Raw genomic sequence first — 19,027 nt, forward strand, 5'->3', positions numbered from 1 at the left:
TTTTAAAAAATGTATATTTATTACAGCAAAAAGTACAAAATATTGTGTTTTTTTTCAAAATTGTTCTTTTTTTGTCTATAGCGCAAAAAATAAAAACCGCAGAGGCGATCAAATCCCACAAAAAAAATCTCTATTTAAAAAAAAAAATGACATCAATTTTGTTTGGGCACATCCTTGCACGACTGCACAATTGTCAAAGCGGCACAGTGCCGAATCACAAAAAATGGCCTAGTCATTCAGCAGCCAAATCTTCTGGGGCTGAAGTGGTTAAAAAGCAAGCATTTAAATATTCAGGTTTAATGCCCTCCTGGCTCAGGGAACGGCAAGGGGAAGGTTTTTTTTTTTTCATTTGGCTGGGGGGGGGGGGGGGGGGAGGGATTTGGGGGTATTATTATTTGGCATTACGTAAATGTACTTTATGACTAGGCACACCGTTTAAATTGTTCTAAAGAAACCAACTGTGGTTAATGCTTTGCTTAGGCTGTGTGTAAAAACAGGAAGTTGGTTAATAGCAGACAGACATCAACATAGAAACCTAAAGGAGAAATGTCATTCAAACACACAATATACAGAAACAATCATTAAATTTCAATTATTATCAGAATTGAAAGTGAAGCTTTGAAATGCATACAGGTAGGGCTCTCTACTACTGGTGCACAACTTGTATTTTCCACCCAGGTGTTGCAACCCATTCACCATACTTGCTTTTGTTTGTAGCTACTGCCCTGGGATCTCCCTTTATACCTGTATATAATACACGAGAGATATTTTAAACATACCAGCCGCAGGCTCCTTGCTGTCTCACGCACAAAGAAAAACTCCCATACAAAAAAAAAAAAAAAAAGTGAAGTACTCAAAGTTTCTCACAGCTGCCAATCAGATTCAAGCCTGCTTTCGAAGCCTGAATCCAGGAAGCAGAGAATATGAAGAAACACGGTGCAAATTTCAGAACATTCGCTCCTGGGGGACGTATCTAGCTCTATGAAGGCTGACTGCAGAGAATTACACCACACTCACATTAAGGTAAATTGAATGGGTTCCTGACTTTAGTACATAAGGTGTTTTTCTTGGATTGCATTAATATTATTCACTGGTTTTCCTACCTGTAATTCTTTTTTTTTTAACAAGTGATTTTTATTTAAAAATTGATTTTTATTGCAAAGATTTTTGTACATAAAGAACAAACAATACCAATTGGTTCCATTTACAGTATACAGATACATAAATGTAAAACTTAGTACAGTAAAAAAAAAACAATGTGTACTTAAAAGTGGGGTATACCTGTATAGCGTTCCAATACAATTCAGATTCTAAACCACATTCTAAACCAGGGTTTCTCAAGCAGGTTCCGTGGAACCCTAGGCTTCCTCCAATGGTTACTAGGGGTTCCATGAGAAATGACCAGTTTTTGCCTCTCAGATAAGTTCCCAGTGACACCAATGATCTTTTTAACTATCTGTAGGGGGGAAATTCTTCCCCAAGACCACAGATGTAAGGAGTACTCTTCCACTGACCATCACACCAATGTATCATGAGTTTTAGATATAGCCATTTTTAACAGGGGTTCCCTGAGACCGAAAAGTTATTTCAAGGGTTCCTCCATATTGAAAAGGTTGAGAAAGTTAAACCGTCATATAAACCACAGGGTGTTACATTTTTATCTTTGGATGGGTGTTAACTCGATAATATATGGTATAATTGTACATTTTGTATGAAAAGCCACAGTATAACCTTGATGAGATACACTACATTGTCAAAAGTATTGGAACGCCTGTCTTTGCACGCACATGAACTTTAATGGCATCCCAGTCTTAGCCCTTGTACACACGGTCGGAGAATCCGTCGGAATGTGTCCTATCGGACCGTGTTGTCGGATAATCCGACTGTGTGTGGTATGCATCGGACTGATTCCGTCTGAATATCCGTCGGACCCAATTTTCCAACATGTTGGAAATATTTCCCGACCAACTGGTTCGATCGGGCATACTCCGATCATGTGTAGAGAATTTTGATCAGACCAAGTGCCACGCATGCTCAGATCAAATTCCTACATCAAAGCTATTGGCTACTAGCCTGAACGTAGTCCCATCGTAACGAAATTACATCATCACGTTCTGAATGATTGGATTTTTCGACAACTTAGTCCAACCGTGTGTATGCAACAGTTTCGGACAAGATCTGATGGACAAAATTCGACGGATTTGGTTGTCGAAATCTCCGACCGTGTGTACAGGGGCTTAGACTGTAGGTTTCAATAGTGAGTTGGCCCAACCTTTGCAGCTATAACAGCTTCAACTCTTCTGGGATGGCAGTCCACAAGGTTTAGGAGTGTGTCTATGGAAATGTTTGACCATTCTTCCAGAAGCGCATTTGTGAGTTCAGGCACTGATGTTGGACAAGAAGGCCTGGCTTTCAGTCTCCTCTCTAATTGATCCCAAAGGTGTTCTATCAGGTTGAGGTCTGGACTCTGTGCAAGCCAGTCAAGTTTCTCCACCCCAAACTCGCTCATCCATGTCTTTATGGACCTTGCTTTGTGCAATGGTCAACATCATTTGGTGGAGGGGGGATTATGACGTGGGATTATTTTTCAGGGGTTGAACCTGGCACCTTAGTTCTGGTGAAGGGAAATCTTAAGAAGTCAGCATACCAAGACATTTTGGACAACTTCATGCTCCTAACTTTGTGGGAACGGTTTGTGGATAACCCCTACCTGTTCCAACATGACTGTGCACTCGATATTGAACCCTACAGACTTAGACCCCTTTCACACCAGGGCGTTTTGCAGGTGCTATAGCGTTAGAAATAGCGCCTGCAATCAGCCCTAAAAAAGCTGCACCATTGTCTGTAGTGTGAAAGCCCGAGGGCTTTCACACTACAGCGGTGCGCTGGCAGGACGTCAGGGAAAAGTCCTGCCAGCAGCTTCTTTGGAGTGGTAAAGGAGCGGTGTGTTTACCGCTCCTCCACCGCTGCTCCCCATTGAAATCAATGTGGCAGCGCTGTAATACCGCCAGCAAAACACTGCTATTGCGGCGTATTGCTGGTGGTTTTAACCCTTTCTCGGCCGATATGCACCGCAAATCCGGCGGTAAAACGCCACTAAAAATTGCGACGTTTTACCGCCGACGCTATGGGCGGTGTGGTGTGAAAGGGGTGTAAGACTGGGATAGGTGTCCCAAAACTTCTGACAATATAGTGTATAAAGTCAGAAGAGGTGAAGCCAATATTACCTGAGGCTAGCTATGGAGATCACAATTTTAGAATTTCTGGGGTGCATCCCCTATGCTGGTAAATCCAATTTTCCCTTTCCAGAACATTATTACCAGAATGTTTCCATTGCAGGAATGACAGAAGGGTGAGAGACAACCATTTTTGGGCCACTAGTTTACACGCTATAAAGAGTAGGCGTATTACTAATGCTTTAAATGTTTAGGTTAATATGCCTTCTGGGATGGTTCTTGACAGTGCAGTTTGAGGATCCACATACAAGAAGATAGAACTACTGATGATCTGAAAAATAGGTGACTAATACCTAAATTAGTGGCATCTCCAAAGCATATGAATCAGAGTGCCAGTTTCCCCAATACACCTAGAACAATTAGGGGGTGAGTAAGATTTATGCGGGGTATGATAGGTTCTATGAATTATGAACAACTGTGTGAGCTTTTGGGGAGACAGACCTATGGGTACAGCTTCCATTCTGTAATTGCTCTTTAATGTGTTCTCTGTCTCAGCTAATTGGCAAACACATTACAGAGAACTAACATGTTAAGACAGGTGTTATATCGTGCAAGAACCCATTCACACTAGCGGCTCCCTGGAGAACAGGGCTCATAGAAAAAAGGTGTTTTTTATGTGCCCTTCTGGTGACTGGCATTAATCAGGGCAAAAAATTGCCAGCCAGGATAGAGTGAGCACATTAAAGTAATACTAAACCCAAAAGCAAAGTTTTATTATATTGCAGTTTACCAATTCGTAGATGTAATGGTAGTAATACAAAATAAAATGCCAAGATAGTATGATGGTAAATAGACAAAAAATTGGAGGGGGGGAGAGGGGGAACAATAAAGATCCCAACAACTCTTACCGTAGATTAGTACAGTGTTTCTCAACTCCAGTCCTCAAGGCGCTCCAGCAGGTCATGTTTTCAGGCGTTCCATTATTTTGCACAGGTGATTTGATCAGTTTCACTGCCCTAGTAATTACCACAGCCGTTTTATCTGAGAAAAATCCTGAAAACATGACCTGTTGGGGCGCCTTGAGGACTGGAGTTGAGAAACACTGGATTAGTATATAGGTCTAAAGAGTTTGATACTGTCAATAGCTTGAGCCACAGTGCCTCCAGCTACTGACATTATCAAACTCTTTTGACCTATATACTAATCTACGGTAAGAGTTGTTGAGCTCTTTATTGTTCCCCCTCTTTTCAACACCCCAAGTTTTTTTCTATTTACCATCATACTATCTTGGCATTTTATTTTGTATTCTAGATACATCAAATTAGCATTTGCTCCTGATGAGTGAAACAACCAGGAAACGCATAGCTTTCTTACAATGCTACGTCACGGCAACTATATGTATTAAATCAGAATTTTTATACTACAATGAATTGTAATCCCCCCCCCCCTTTCTTTCATCATATGTAACAGGGATGGAGGTATAAGAATCTACCCAGTCATTGCCTTATATAAAGTCCCAATTCCCTTTCATCTTTTATATTACATTTTTGGTTTTGGGTTTAATACTGCTTTAACTTTCAAAGCACCATCTGTAATTGCCATGGAGTACTGAGCTGCCGAAGCCAAGATTGCAATATAAATTTAGAGGGTATATTTATAAAACAGTGAATGTAACCTTCACCAAACATTCACTGGTGGATCAATCACCATTATTTAAAATACATGCCACGGGAAGATTTACCGTGGACAGAGAGACAAACTAGGTCCAGCAATAGGTACATTCAATTTTAAAGCAGGGCAATGCAAAAGGCTCCCCCAAATGCCTATCTCCCCAGCAGCACATACTCTTATTTCCTTTGCTCCTCTACAGCTCAGGAGCGAGGAAAAAAATGACAATTTCTGGTATGCAGGAGCCTGTGACTGCCTCTCCTAATATGACAGCACTGGTGATTTGCCCCAAAGCTATCACAAGATGGTGTGAAAAGATTACTCAACTTGTGACACAGAGTTTTACACGGGGCTTCCATTTTCACCTCTGACTGGCAAACAGAGTGGCAGGGGAGCAAAGAAAAGGTATGTTCTGCTGGGAAGGGAGACTATACTTACAGTGGTGTGAAAAAGTGTTTGCCCCCTTCCTCATTTCCTGTTCCTTTGCATGTTTGTCACACTTAAGTGTTTCGGAACATCAAAACAATTTAAACAATAGTCAAGGACAACACAAGTAAACACAAAATGCAATTTGTAAATGAAGGTGTTTATTATTAAAGGTGAAAAAAAATCCAAACCATCATGGCCCTGTGTGAAAAAGTGATTGCCCCCCTTGTTAAAACATACTATAACTGTGGTTGTCCACACCTGAGTTCAATTTCTCTAGCCACACCCAGGCCTGATTATTGCCACACCTGTTCACAATCAAGGCATCACTTAAATAGGAGCTGCTTGACACAGTAAGGTCCACCAGAAGATCCTTAAAAGCTACACATCATGCCGAGACCCAAAGAAATTCAGGAACAATTGAGAAAGAAAGTAATTGAGATCTATCAGTCTGGAAAGGGTTATAAAGCCATTTCCAAAGCTTTGGGAATCCAGCGAACCACAGTGAGAGCCATTATCCACAAATGGCGAAGACATGGAACAGTGGTGAACCTTCCCAGGAGTGGCCGGCCGCCCAAAATTACCCCAAGAGCGCAGCGACGACTCATCCAAGAGGTCACAAAAGACCCCACAACAACGTCCAAGGAACTGCAGGCCTCACTTGCCTCAGTTAAGGTCAGCGTTCATGCCTCCACCATCAGGAAAAGACTGGGCAAAAATGGCCTGCATGGCAGAGTTCCAAGGAGAAAACCACTGCTGAGCAAAAAGAACATCAAAGCTCGTCTCAATTTCTCCACAACACATCTTGATGATCCCCAAGACTTTTGGGACAACATTCTGTGGACCGATGAGACAAAAGTGGAACTCTTTGGAAGGTGTGTGTCCAAGTATATCTGGCGTAGAAGGAACACTGCATTTCAGAAAAAGAACATTATACCAACAGTAAAATATGGTGGTGGTAGTGTGATGGTCTGGGGCTGTTTTGCTGCTTCAGGACCTGGAAGACTTGCCGTGATAAAAGGAACTATGAATTCTGCTGTCTACCAAGAGATCCTGAAGGAGAATGTCCGACCATCTGTTCGTGTACTCAAGCTGAAACGAACTTGGGTTCTGCAGCAGGACAATGATCCTAAACACACCAGCAAGTCCACCACCGAATGGCTGAAGAAAAACAAAATGAAGACTTTGGAGTGGCCTAGCCAAAGTCCTGACCTGAATCCTATTGAGATGTTGTGGTATGACCTTAAAAAGGCCGTTCATGCTCGAAAACCCTCTAATGTAACTGAATTAGGACAATTCTGCAAAGATGAGTGGGCCAAAATTCCTCCAGGACGCTGTAAAAGCCTCATTGCATGTTATCGCAAACGCTTGGTTGCAGTTGTTGCTGCTAAGGGTGGCCCAACCAGTTATTAGGTTTAGGGGGCAATCACTTTTTCACACAGGGCCATGATGGTTTGGATTTTTTTTCACCTTTAATAATAAACACCTTCATTTACAAATTGCATTTTGTGTTTACTTGTGTTGTCCTTGACTATTGTTTAAATTGGTTTGATGTTCCGAAACACTTAAGTGTGACAAACATGCAAAGGAACAGGAAATGAGGAAGGGGGCAAACACTTTTTCACACCACTGTACTTCCGCTTCAGTGATGCAATATCCACAAGCTCCCTCGGTGGAACAACTTTCCCTAGATTCTTCTGGCTGGGATGACTTCCACGAATATGTGCAGGAGTTTGTCCATCTCAGCACCAAGGTATGCTGACGATATACACTGAGCTGCACATACGCATTTCAGTATAGAGCAGCCATTCTCAACTAGGGTGCTGTGGAACCCTAGGGTTCCTCTAGAGGTAGCTAGTGGTTCCTTGGGCTGTGGCTAACTGACCTTCCATGTGATTGGTGCCTGCATAGTTCCAGGTCCAAGACCACTTGGTGGAGCCATGACTGTAAGGTGAGCATTCTTCCCACTGACCACCACCAATGGAAGGAGCATTTTTCCAAAGTCCACCAATTGAATTATTTAGCAGGGGTTCCCTAAGACCTGAACATTTTTAGGGTAAAAAGGTTGACAAAGGTTGGTGTAGAGTAAGCAAACTTGCAAACAGGCAGACTTATTGTTCAAAAGACATCTTATGTCTCTTCTGCATTAAAAAGTCTGCCAGCTTAGAAATGTTTACTTCTTTATGTTTATGTTCTTTAACATGATGGGTAATCAGCCAAATGATCAGACAGGGAGCAACTGTAACTTGCAGTTTAATGAACAGGTGCAAAGTTACAATCAATAATGCAAAACAGGTTCAGGATGGCAAAGAACATGCATATACTGCAGAATACTACAAAACAGGTTATGAAAGCTGCACAAACATAGCCTCTTCACAACAAAGCCTCTGTAATTCCATCAGGATACCCATATGTGTGCGCATCCTATTGCATTAGGCTGTGCACCCCAGAGCTCACACACACATGCCTTTTTCTGCAGGCTCAGCAGCACTGGACAGTGAAAGAATGGGAAGTGCGCTGTGCTGAGCTGCTTCCTGTTCATTCACAAACTGAAGCATAGTAAATACCATTTACTATGATTCAATTATGAAACTACACAGAGTGAGCATGATCACTATGTTCATTTAGAAAAGGAAGAGGCCAGTAAATGACAGAGACTAACCTCTGCTCTCCATCTCTCCATCCGAAAACATCCCCCGCAGTAGCCAAGGGAAGAGGTGGGAAGCCTGCAGCACTGTGGGGGGGAACATGGGGGGAAGCCCGACAGTAGCAGTAGTCGGCAACGCACAGAGTGATTAGGGTGTACCCAGGCACACCTGCCACACCCCTGTGCACACCTATGAGGATAACATCTAGCTTAGTCTCTGCAAGACTCTATTGCAACAGAGAGTCAACCAAAGAAGCGTCTACTTCAATTGTAAAAAAAAAAGCACTAGTTCAGTAAAACAGAATGAACACAGTTACTTGCGATTTTACTCATAGAGAGTGTTGTTCTTAGTGAAGTCCAGGGTAGCTCTGGTAACACAGGCAAACAGTTGGAGTGATCTAAGGTCAAAGGCTCACCCTATTGTAACTGCAGTACTCAGTTGGCCATTGGTGAGGTGCTCCCCACAGTAGTTGGGTCTTCCTGAGTAGGTGTGTGCTGTTAGGTTCCTGCCCGAATCCCTGCATGCAGGTTCTAAAAGTGGAGTACCTCCCACCTGGCGGCTGAGGGAGGGAAGCAGAGAAACATCTTCTGGAACAAAGAGAACCTGCTCCAGGTGTCTGTTTCCTAGGGCCTGCTCCTGCACATTTACTTACCATACTAAGATGCATGCAATTCTCTACACCGCAGATCCGCTTCAAAGTGAACCCGCATACATAGGAATGGATTCACTTTAACTTTTGCTGTGTTTTGACATCAGATGTAAAAATTTTAGATTATAATCAGAGTGTCTGGAAAAGCAAGCTTGCTGTATCCCTTCTGTACTCCTATCCCTATGTGTTAGGTGATCTGGTTGGAACCAGATCACCTGCTGGTGGCACTCTGGTTCCAAGATCTAAAGGGCATTGTACCTATGTCCACCAGCGGGTGTCTCCCAGTAGCCAGTAGATCTCAGCAATTAGTCCCCTCCTGATGTGAGCTGCTGAAAGGGTATTTAGCCCCTCCTCTAGTATTTTACAGTGCCTCAGTGTTTTACCTGCATGCCCCATGTGCTTTTTCTCTTTGTAACCTGTGATCTTGTTCCTGGTCCCATTCCTGATCCGGTTTCTGATCCTGTGTACATTCTCCCTGTTTTGGCTAATTTCTTGCTCCTCAGCCTGATCCTGCATTGCCCTGTTTATCCTAGCATCTGTACATAGTTTTGTTTTCTCTTTAATCAGGTCGTGTTTATGACATTTTCTAGCATAGTTTATAGAACAAAAAAATCAACATCAAAATAAAACATACAAAAATAGCAGCCTTTACATAGTTTAGGTAGGTTTGCTTAGTTGTACTCAGTTCCACTAATTAGGTACACTTTAGCAGTGCTACCACTGCAGGGGCTACTTTTACTGGTTCTCCCCCAATCAACATATAGGCTACCAGCCACCCAAGCAACAGTCGATTCACACTGGCTTCAATAAACAGTCTAGGGGGTGTCTCTTTCTTGATTTATTGCTGGCAAAAATTTAAACAGGGACTGGGGCATGGGATACTCCAAAATGCTCAGCAGTAGATAGTGAACAGAGGACAGTCTTTCTAGCAGAAGCAGTAGTGGCTAATAGTGAACAGTCCAAGGCCCCACAGCTGAAGACCATGGGGCAAGTCTTTGGGCATCTGGTTACGCTGTACCAGTGTGCAACTATCAGTAACCAGTGCAGCATTCAGCACGCAGTCTCACGGATCAGCTTAAAGTGGTTGTTAAGCCACTTTATAAACTACACACAATCCCATCTGTTAGAAAGCGTCCTATGCTGCAATGTACGTTCTTTGTAAAAAAGATGCCCATTTCTACTTTATTTCACAGTGCCGCTTGGGGTTCACGTGACTCGTCGCTGCTCCCTCTCCCGATCTGACAGCCAGAGCGGGAGGGGCCAAGAATCCCCCACTGACGAGGAGGGGAGCAGCCAGGAGTCACGTGAGCCCCGAGCGACGTTCTGAAATCAGTTAGTAATGGACATATTTTTTTTACAAAGACAGTGAGTGGGATAGTGCCTCTCAGGATCGTATCTCTAGTGTTGTGGGTCTGCGGTCAGCTCTGAGCAAAGTCCATTTGAGCCTTTGATCCTGGCACCTCTGAGGACTCCTAGAGCAGCTGTTCAGTCCATGGCAGCAGCAGCCTGACAGCAGCAGCCTCTGCACCTCTGGAACCCCCCTTGGGAGAAGGAACCCTGCTCTTCAGAGTCTCAAACTATTCATTTTCCAGTCCCCTACTAGACACTTCCCTTCCAGGAATTGGTTGGAACCCTATAAATATTCAGGCTGGTTGATTTGAATCTCCTGTCCTAAGCACTGGAAGCTTCTTCTAGAGGCAGGGGGAGGCAATTAAACTCCCAGCCTGTGAATCCCTGAACAGGCCCAAACAGACAACTACTGCTCCCTTGATTACAGAAGGAACTAAAGCTAAATTTGTCTAGCAACCTAAACTAGGCGTGTGTTACATTTTTATATATGTTCATGGTATAGGTTAAAGAAGGGAATTACAGTTGCCAGTGAAGTCCATGACTTATTAATGGGTGTCTGTAAAAATTGTGCTTCGTGGTAAGACAGCAAGATCATTTGCTGATTCTTTGTGTAGTATTGGTTCCTCACTGTGATTTTCAAGGAGAGAACAAGGAAAGGGGTAAAAGCAGAATATTTCAGAAAGGGATTCATCTGTCATTATGCTGTGCATATTTGCATGAGCGAGTATCCTTAGCCTATCGTAGCTGCACTGTGCTTGCGCTCCACCGCCGAACATGCCCTTTCATCTAAATGGCTAGTGATGCTCATCACAGAAGGACAAACCTCCATGGTTGCACGTCAGCTGTAAGTGAGGTCAGTGGAGTACAACACGCACTGTGTTTGCGCTCCACCGCCGAGCGATCTCATATAGATGACGGCACTTCAGGGAAGCACAGACCGGGTGTGACAACTGACCAGACGACGCTAAGTGCGCATCATATGTATTAGAAAACAATTTAAAAACCCAGAATATAATACAGGCATTGAATAAACACAATTATGTCCTTAAAGGTAGATAATATATTATTGTAGGAGGCTACCTAGGGAGCAATCAGTAAAAACAATATTTAAAATGATCTTTAAACAAATACTAGTAAGAGGGTCATCAAGTGGCAGACCAGAGAAACTGCTAATGCAGATAAACTCTGATCTGATAAGGAACAGAGAAATAATACTATTGACTGAATCAACAATTATTAATAAAACTGTTCACATCCCAGTCAAAATTGAACCCAAATGGAGTATAACATTTGACGTCATTGATCCAGCGGGTTTCCAACTGTGAGATCTCTCTCTTTGTCATACTCCCTCACCAGTGAAGTGTAAATTGATCTATGGCTATGAAAGTGGTTCCAACTGGATTTTTATTATGACATTCCAAGTAGCGATGGGAAACAGTGTGTTTGGGGAACTCTTTCCTGATATTTGCCAGGAGGTCCTTAATTCATTAACGTTCATGGCTCGCATAGTGCGGCCTACATATTGTAGACCGCATAGACAAATCAATAAATCATGTTTTTAGACATACAGGTTATAAAAGTATTGATATCGTACACCTTAGCAGTGATATGAGACTTAAATTGACATTGTTTTTGTTAACATAACAAACGGCACATTTTTGACAAGTAAAAAAGCCTTTAGAGTTTTGAAAAAAATAAACCCTATTGGGGGCATCCAAAACATTTGGAGCTACTTGGAGTTTTAAAGATGTTACTCCCTTAAAGATAACTTGTTGGCGTTCAGGTAAGACAGGGCCCATGATGTTATTCTTGAGCACTGCCCAATATTTGTTCATAATCTTTCTAATGTCGTAATGTTGTTGCGAATATGTAGTAATCATAGAGAAATTATGAACATGCTGAGCATTATGGGATTTATCTTTTCCTCTAAGCATAGTAGCCTGATCCATAGTAGCCATTTCATTTATCTCTTTATCTAGATCAGATGTCACATACCCCTTCTCTAGCAATTTGTTCTTAAGAATTGAGGCCTGCTCCAAATAATCTCTCTTCATGGTACAGTTATGCCTTAAGCGAACGAACTGGCTTTTGGGCACAGATTTCAGCTATGAGGGGTGATGGCAACTTCCTTGCCCAATATAGCCATTTCTGTCTGTACTTCTGAAGAAAGTGGAGATGTTAAAACTACCATCCTTGATTTCTATATTAAAGTCAAGGAAATTAATCTTCTACTGGTTTCAAATTGTAAAGCAATACCCAAAGAGTTTTCATTAAGCTGCTGCATAAAGGTAGTTAGCGATGTCTTATTGGCATTCCATAGGAGGGGGGTGTCGTCTATATACCTCCCCCAGAACAAAAGTTCAGGCCTCCTGTTGGAGTAGACATCCTCCTCCCACTTAACCATAAACAGGTTTGCCATTCTCGGTGCAAAATTTGTACTCAACGCAACCCTTTTGCTTTGGAGGTAATAAGCCCCTGCAAACCAGAAGTAATTGCGAGATATGGCAAACCTGAGTAGGCTCACCACAAACTCTCTCTGCAGTGGAATCAAAAGATCATCTCTCCCACTAAGTATGAACAATGATTGGTCTCACTCAGGCAGTCCCATCCCCCACAGTTGGAATCACTCCCTAGGACCCATAATTAACCCCATGATCACCCCCTACTGTTAACCCCTTCCCTGCCAGTGACATTTACACAGTAATCAGTGCATTTTTATAGCACTGATCGCTGTATTAATACCAGTGGTGCCAAACGTGTCTGATCTGTCTGCCATAATGTTGCGGTCCCGATAAAAATCACTGATCACCGCCATTACTAGTAAGAAAAAAAAATCTTTATAATCTTTGTCTTCTAATTTTGTAGATGCTATAAACTTTTGCGCAAACTAATCTCTATACATTTATTGCGATTTGTGTTACCAAAAATATGTAGAAGAATACATACATATCAGCCAAAAAACTGAGGAAAAAATTATCTTTTTTTTTTTTTTTAAAGGGGATATTTATTATAGTAAAAAATACTAAATATTGGGGGTTATTTATGAAAGGCAAAGCCACTTTGCACTACAAGTGCACTTGGAAGTGCAGTCACTGTAAATCCGAGGAGGACATGCAAGGAAATTAAAAAACAGCATTTTAGCTTGCACATGATTGGATAATAAAATCAGCAGAGCTTCCCCTCATTTCAGATTTACAGCAACTGCACTTCCTAATTTCGTAAATAACCCCCATTGTGTTTTTTTTTTCAAAAATTGTCTCTCTGTTTTGTTTATAGTGCAAAAAATAAATAAAAAACACAGAGATGATCAAATACCACCAAAAGAAAGCTCTATTTGTGGGGGAAAAAAACATCAATTTTGTTTGGGTACAATGTTGCATGACCGCACAATTGTCAGTTGAAGCAACGCAGTACCATATCACAAAACATGGCCTGACCATTGGGCAGCCAAATCTTCTGGGGCTGAAGTGGTTAAACATATTTATTTAATGCATGACAAAGGATTTCCAAAGAGCCTGTGGTAGACTAACAGACAGTATAACGTTATTACCGGTAATCTCCTTTCAGGCAGCCAAACTCTTACTGGAACCTCAGATCGAGCAATCTGATAACTGAGGAGTCACTGGGATGAGTCATCCACTCTTGTGTGTAAATGTCAACTTGAGCCTTTGAGATCTGTATACATTTTGTTAAACAAATAGGGAAAAAAAGAAAGATGTGGAAAGGAGCCTAAAGCCTCTCCTGCCTCAAAAACAAAGAGAAAATATTAATGGGAAATATTTCATATTTACCTGACAAAAAAAACCCAACGATTTAGTTTTTTTATTGTATTTTTTGTCATAATATTAATCAATACATAAAATGTACAGAGCAACTATACTGTCCCTTTAAGATGGATCTCTCAGAAGCCTATCATTTTTCTTCTGGGCCTAGTTGCATATACACTCTTGCTCGGGAATTATGTATCAAATCAGCATGACAACTATCATTCATGGCAAAATGAGTAATATAAGTCTAGGCGCTGAATAAAAAATGAAAGATGGATAACCCAGACCCCAGTGCTGTGATGAAATTCAACTTTGGTTTATTTATAGCGGTGCACAGACACAATAGCTATTGTTTAAGACCAAGATATGGCCCTTTATCAAGCTATTGCCTTATCTTGGCCTGTACTTTCACTTATTGTTTATGGTCTGTGTTATAAATACAGGCACATAATTCTTTCAGGCTCTCGAAAATGTGCTGGATCATCTGGTTGTGATTGTGCTTCATAGAGAATTCGTTTACCTTCACTTGCCTAACAGGAATCCATAACATTTGAAAAGTTGCAATTTAGCTATTCATGTAAAATTTATCTATTGCATATTTTTAAAGTGTACCCAAAGCCCAAACTATTTTGGGGAGGTGTTGGAACTGCTGTCAGGTTTTTTTCGTTGTCTGTGTCACTGTCTCTGTCACTCTCTATGTCCTGGTGACCATTGTCACTGGAACTGTCACCAGAACAGAAATATATAGGAGAAATCTTTAATTGGGGACACTTGTTCCTGTGACAACTGTCTCAGTGACCATTCTTATCTAAACACAAACTAAAGAAATTAGTTGCGGGTGCATAAGTTGTAAAATACCCCAAAGCACAAGAATAAACACTATATTACCAAAAGTATTGGGACACCTGCTTTTACATGCACATGAACTTTAATGGCATCCCAGTCTTAGTCTGTAGGGTTCAATATTGGGTTGGCCCACCTTTTGCAACTATAACAGCTTCAACTCTTCTGGGAAGGCTGTTCACAAGGTTTAGGAGTGTGTCTATGGGAATGTTTGACCATTCTTCCAGAAGCACATTTGTGAGGTCAGGGGTACCGGGGTGATACCTGCAGCTGCACAGGCATCATCCTGGTATTACCCCTTTAAGCCAAGGCCGCATATGTGCGTACAGTCGGCACTAATGGGCTAAAACAGTTTATGTATTTTATTTATTTATATTTTATATTCCAAAGGTTGTTTTTTGTTTGTTTTTTGTGTTGTTGTTTTTTTGAACATGTGACCAGCAGTAGAGGAGTAGAAGCTCCTCCTACTTATGCTTCCATCAGGCAGGCTGGGAAAGATCTGGGTCATGTGACAGCTGTATATCGATTAGGTAAAAGGTACTTAGATAGGTTTTTTTATTAAAAATAATTGCAGTGCCATCATCCATATACAGAAATAGAAGGGACAATGTAAAGTAACCGCTTCCTGACCAGCCGCCGCAGTTATACTGCGGCAGGCTGGCTCCCCTGCATGAGCCGACAGAGCTATATGTCGGCTCGTGGGGTCGGGATAGCAGGCACGTGCACCCGCTGCACAGCAGGGGTGCCGATGCTCGTAGCCGCTGGTCACGATGACCGCCGGCTACGAGCAATCGTGAGCAGGAGACACAGAACACAGACGAGTGTGTGTAAACACACACTTCCCTGTTCCATTCGGACAGGAGTGACAGATCGTTTGTTCCTACTAGCTAGGAACCACGATCTGTCATTTCCTCTAGTCAATCCCCTCCCCTTTCACTTAGAATCACCTCCCAGGGAACACAGTTAACCCCTAGATTGTCCCTTGATGTTAACCCCTTCGCTGCCAGTGACATTTTTACAGTAATCAATGCATTGTTATAGCACTGATTGCTGTATAAATTACAATGGTCCCACAAATGTGTCAAAAATGTCCGATGTGTCCGCCATAATGTCACAGTCATGATAAAAATCGCTGATCGCCGCCATTACTAGCAAAAAAAAAAAAATGCCATAAACTATCCCCTTTTTTTGTAAAAGCTATAACTGTTGCGAAAACCAATCAATAAACGCTTATTGCGATTTATTTTACCAAAAATATGTAGAAAAATACGTATTGGCCTAAGCTGAGGAAAAAAAAAGTTTTTTTTCTATATTTTTGAGGGATATTTATTATAGCAAAATGTAAAAAATAATGTGTTTTTTTTTCAAAATTGTCGCTCTTTTTTTGTTTGTAGTGCAAAAAAAAAAAATCACAGGGGTGATCAAATACCACCAAAAGAAAGCTCTATTTGTGGGGAAAAAAAAGACATCAATTTTGTTTGGGGAGCCACATTGCACGGCAATTGTCAGTTAAATCGACACAGTACGGAATCGCAAAAAATGGTCTGGTCTTTGGCCAGCAAAATGGGCTTAAGTGGTTAAAGCGGTAGTAAAACTATGGCTTTTTTTTTTTCTAAAACCTGCAAGGCAATGTCATAATGTGCTAGTTTGCATCGCATACTAGCACATTTTGAGAGACGTACCTTAGAACGAAACCCTCCAGTGACGCACTGTCACCACTTTCATTTTCACTTGGTCTTCCTTCTGGGTTCACGGACTCTGGTTGTGTAAGTGGTCGCAGCCGCAATGACGTCACTCCCTCGCATGCGCGTTGGAGTCACTATTTATGGCACAGGACTCTGAAGGAATGGCATGGGTGACATGTACAGTAAATATCTCCTAAATGGTGCATGTTTAGGCGATATTTACAATACCTATAGGTAAGCCTTATTATTGGCTTCCCTATAGGTAAAATTAATGCATGGGAGTTTACTCCCACTTGAAGCCTAGTACACACTAGTAGATCTTTTTTGTTTAAACCCAGCAGGACTTAACGGGCAAAAAAACGTCAGCTAAGAAGGAGCCGCTGTACTATCAGATGTTAGTACAGCGATCTCCCCTGCTATTCTATTGTATTCTGACGGCTTCTGATGGATGGACTCCAGTACACACAGGCCGAATGTCAGCCGGTTTCTATTGAGCCAGCCGATGGTGCCCAACATTCTGTCCGTGTATACTAGGTTTTAGTATGTGGCTACAAGTAGATTTGGAGTTAGTTTTAGGCTGAACTTCCAATTTAAGTACAGCAGAGGAGCCTGTACAGCTCTGCAAGGCGGAAGGTAAGGCTGAATGATAAGGACTGGAGTTCAGCTTTAATCGGTCATATATCTGACACTTGGTTTCTAGGATTTTTTTTGCGTTAAAATAACATTTTTGTCTTTTGTTCTGGCAAATAATTGAGATTATTTCTAGATTCCCCATGGTGATTGAAGAGAAACAAGGCAAATGAACTTTTCAGAAAGTGGCAGTGCATGAATCTGACATTTAGATATTATGAGTGCTGGTGGAAGCTAAAAGATCCAAAATGACTTTCAGATAAAGGAAATAAAAGTACAGATTGATATCCGCTATAATCTTTTCACATCACCAGCCTGTGCTCTAATTTAAATAAACTTTTACTGGGAATAAAAGATTTAGGGTTGGTGTAGATGGGCTATAGTTTGCATCAAACTGCTCATCTCCCCATGCAAGTCAATGGGAATGTAAAGCCATTTTTAAGTAGGGTCATGCAGCTTAAACAAAGGTTAAATGCAGGTCAATAGATCTGTGAATTAACACAATATATTGTCAAAAGTATTGGGACGCCTGCCTTTACACACACATGAACTTTAATGCCATCCCAGACTTAGTCCGTAGGGTTCAATATTGAGTTGGCCCACCCTTTGCCGCTTTAACAGCTTCAACTCTTCTGGGAAGGCCGTCCACAAGGTTTAGGAGTGTGTCTATGGGAATGTTTCACCATTCTTCCAGAAACGCATCTGTGAGGTCAGGCACTGATGTTGGATGAGAAGGCCTGGCTCGCAGTCTCCACTCTAATTCATCCCAAAGGTGTTCTATACGGTTGACGTCATGGTTCTATGCAGGCCAATCAAGTTCCTCCACTCCAAACTCGCTCATCCATGTCTTTATGGACATTGCTTTGTGCACTGGTGCAAATCATTTGGTGGAGGGGGGATTATGGTGTGGGGTCTTTTCAGGGGTTGGGCTTGGCCCCTTAATTCCATTGAAGGGAACGCTTAAGGCGTCAACATATCAAGACATTTTGGACAATTTCATGCTCCCAACTTTGTGGGAACAGTTTGGTGATGGCCCTTTCCTGTTCCAACATGACTGTGCATCAGTGCACAAAGAAAGGTCCATAAAGACATGCATGAGGGAGTCTGGGGTGGAGGAACTTCACTAGCCTGCACAACTCGAGTCCTGACCTCAACCTGAGAGAACACCTTTGAGATGAATTACAGGGGAGACTACGAGCCAGTTCAAGTGATGCCTTCAAGTAATTAGCTGCTACTCGTACGTTCTTCTTTACTTCACTAAGGATTCTGCGTTGTGCCTTGGGAGTCATCTTGGCTGGCCATTCAGTTCTAGGAAGAGTAGCCACAGTACTAAACTGTCTCCATTTATAGACAATTTTCTACCTATTGATTAAAGAATGCGTAAACACTCTGAGATTGCTTTGTATCCATTTCCAGCCTTATGCAGATCAACTACACTTGAGAGCTCCTTTTTGCGAGGCATTGTTCACATCAGCTGATGCTTCTTATAAACAGCAATCTTAAACTAGAAAGCAAAGGGGTTTTTGGGACTTTGAGTGAGGCACAAGATACGTGGTAGGAGAAATTGTAATTAATTGGCATATAAACAAAGCATACCTCATAAACATGTGATACATGGATGAACATGAGTATTTTTATCTATATACAAGGCGATGGTATATAAAAAAGAAAAATTCATATATACAGTATACACATCCACGCATCTAAAATCGCATAGTATCCCATGGAAGTAATTAGTATAAAAAGTCAAAAGCTTATTGAGTAATGGATATAAATGGGTTATAGGATACAAATGAATCACAGTTGAGGTCAAGCTATGTGTTGGGAATGTGATGACATTGATAGGCTCGACGCATTTCATGGCCAGTTGCCACTCTTCAGGAGCAAACGCATAGCATATCTGAAAAATTGTTAAAAAGGTACCAAATAGGATCTAAAGTTTTTCCCAGATAGTAAGAAAGAAAGAAGAGGCAAAGGAAAACAAGGGGACACAAGATGTGTATCTCCCTGGAATACCTACATATAAATTCTTCTAATATGGGGTATGTCGGTACGCTCGCTTCTTCCTTGGGTTCATTCCCTAAGCTCCTGGGACAGACTTGCCTCGCAGATCCTGACTTGCAACGCTGCTTATTTAGAAGAATTTATAGGTAAGTATTCCAGGGTGATATACATCTTGTTTACC

At 41.7% G+C, this 19,027-nt stretch overlaps 1 protein-coding gene across 1 annotated transcript in view; it reads left to right on the plus strand.

The window, feature by feature from the left end:
- The first annotated feature begins 939 nt into the window (after positions 1–939).
- The window catches only part of GAD1 (glutamate decarboxylase 1), a 184,682-nt gene continuing 166,594 nt past the window's right edge, over positions 940–19,027 (plus strand). The window contains exon 1 of the mRNA XM_077447979.1: positions 940–1,023. The gene's annotated coding sequence lies outside the window, so the exon portion shown is untranslated. The remainder of the gene's footprint in view (positions 1,024–19,027) is intronic.

Source organism: Lithobates pipiens, unplaced genomic scaffold (assembly GCF_037356315.1).
Source record: "Lithobates pipiens isolate NorthernLeopardFrog02 unplaced genomic scaffold, aLitPip1_a1.2 Scaffold_22, whole genome shotgun sequence".
NCBI classification, from domain to species: Eukaryota; Metazoa; Chordata; class Amphibia; order Anura; family Ranidae; genus Lithobates; species Lithobates pipiens.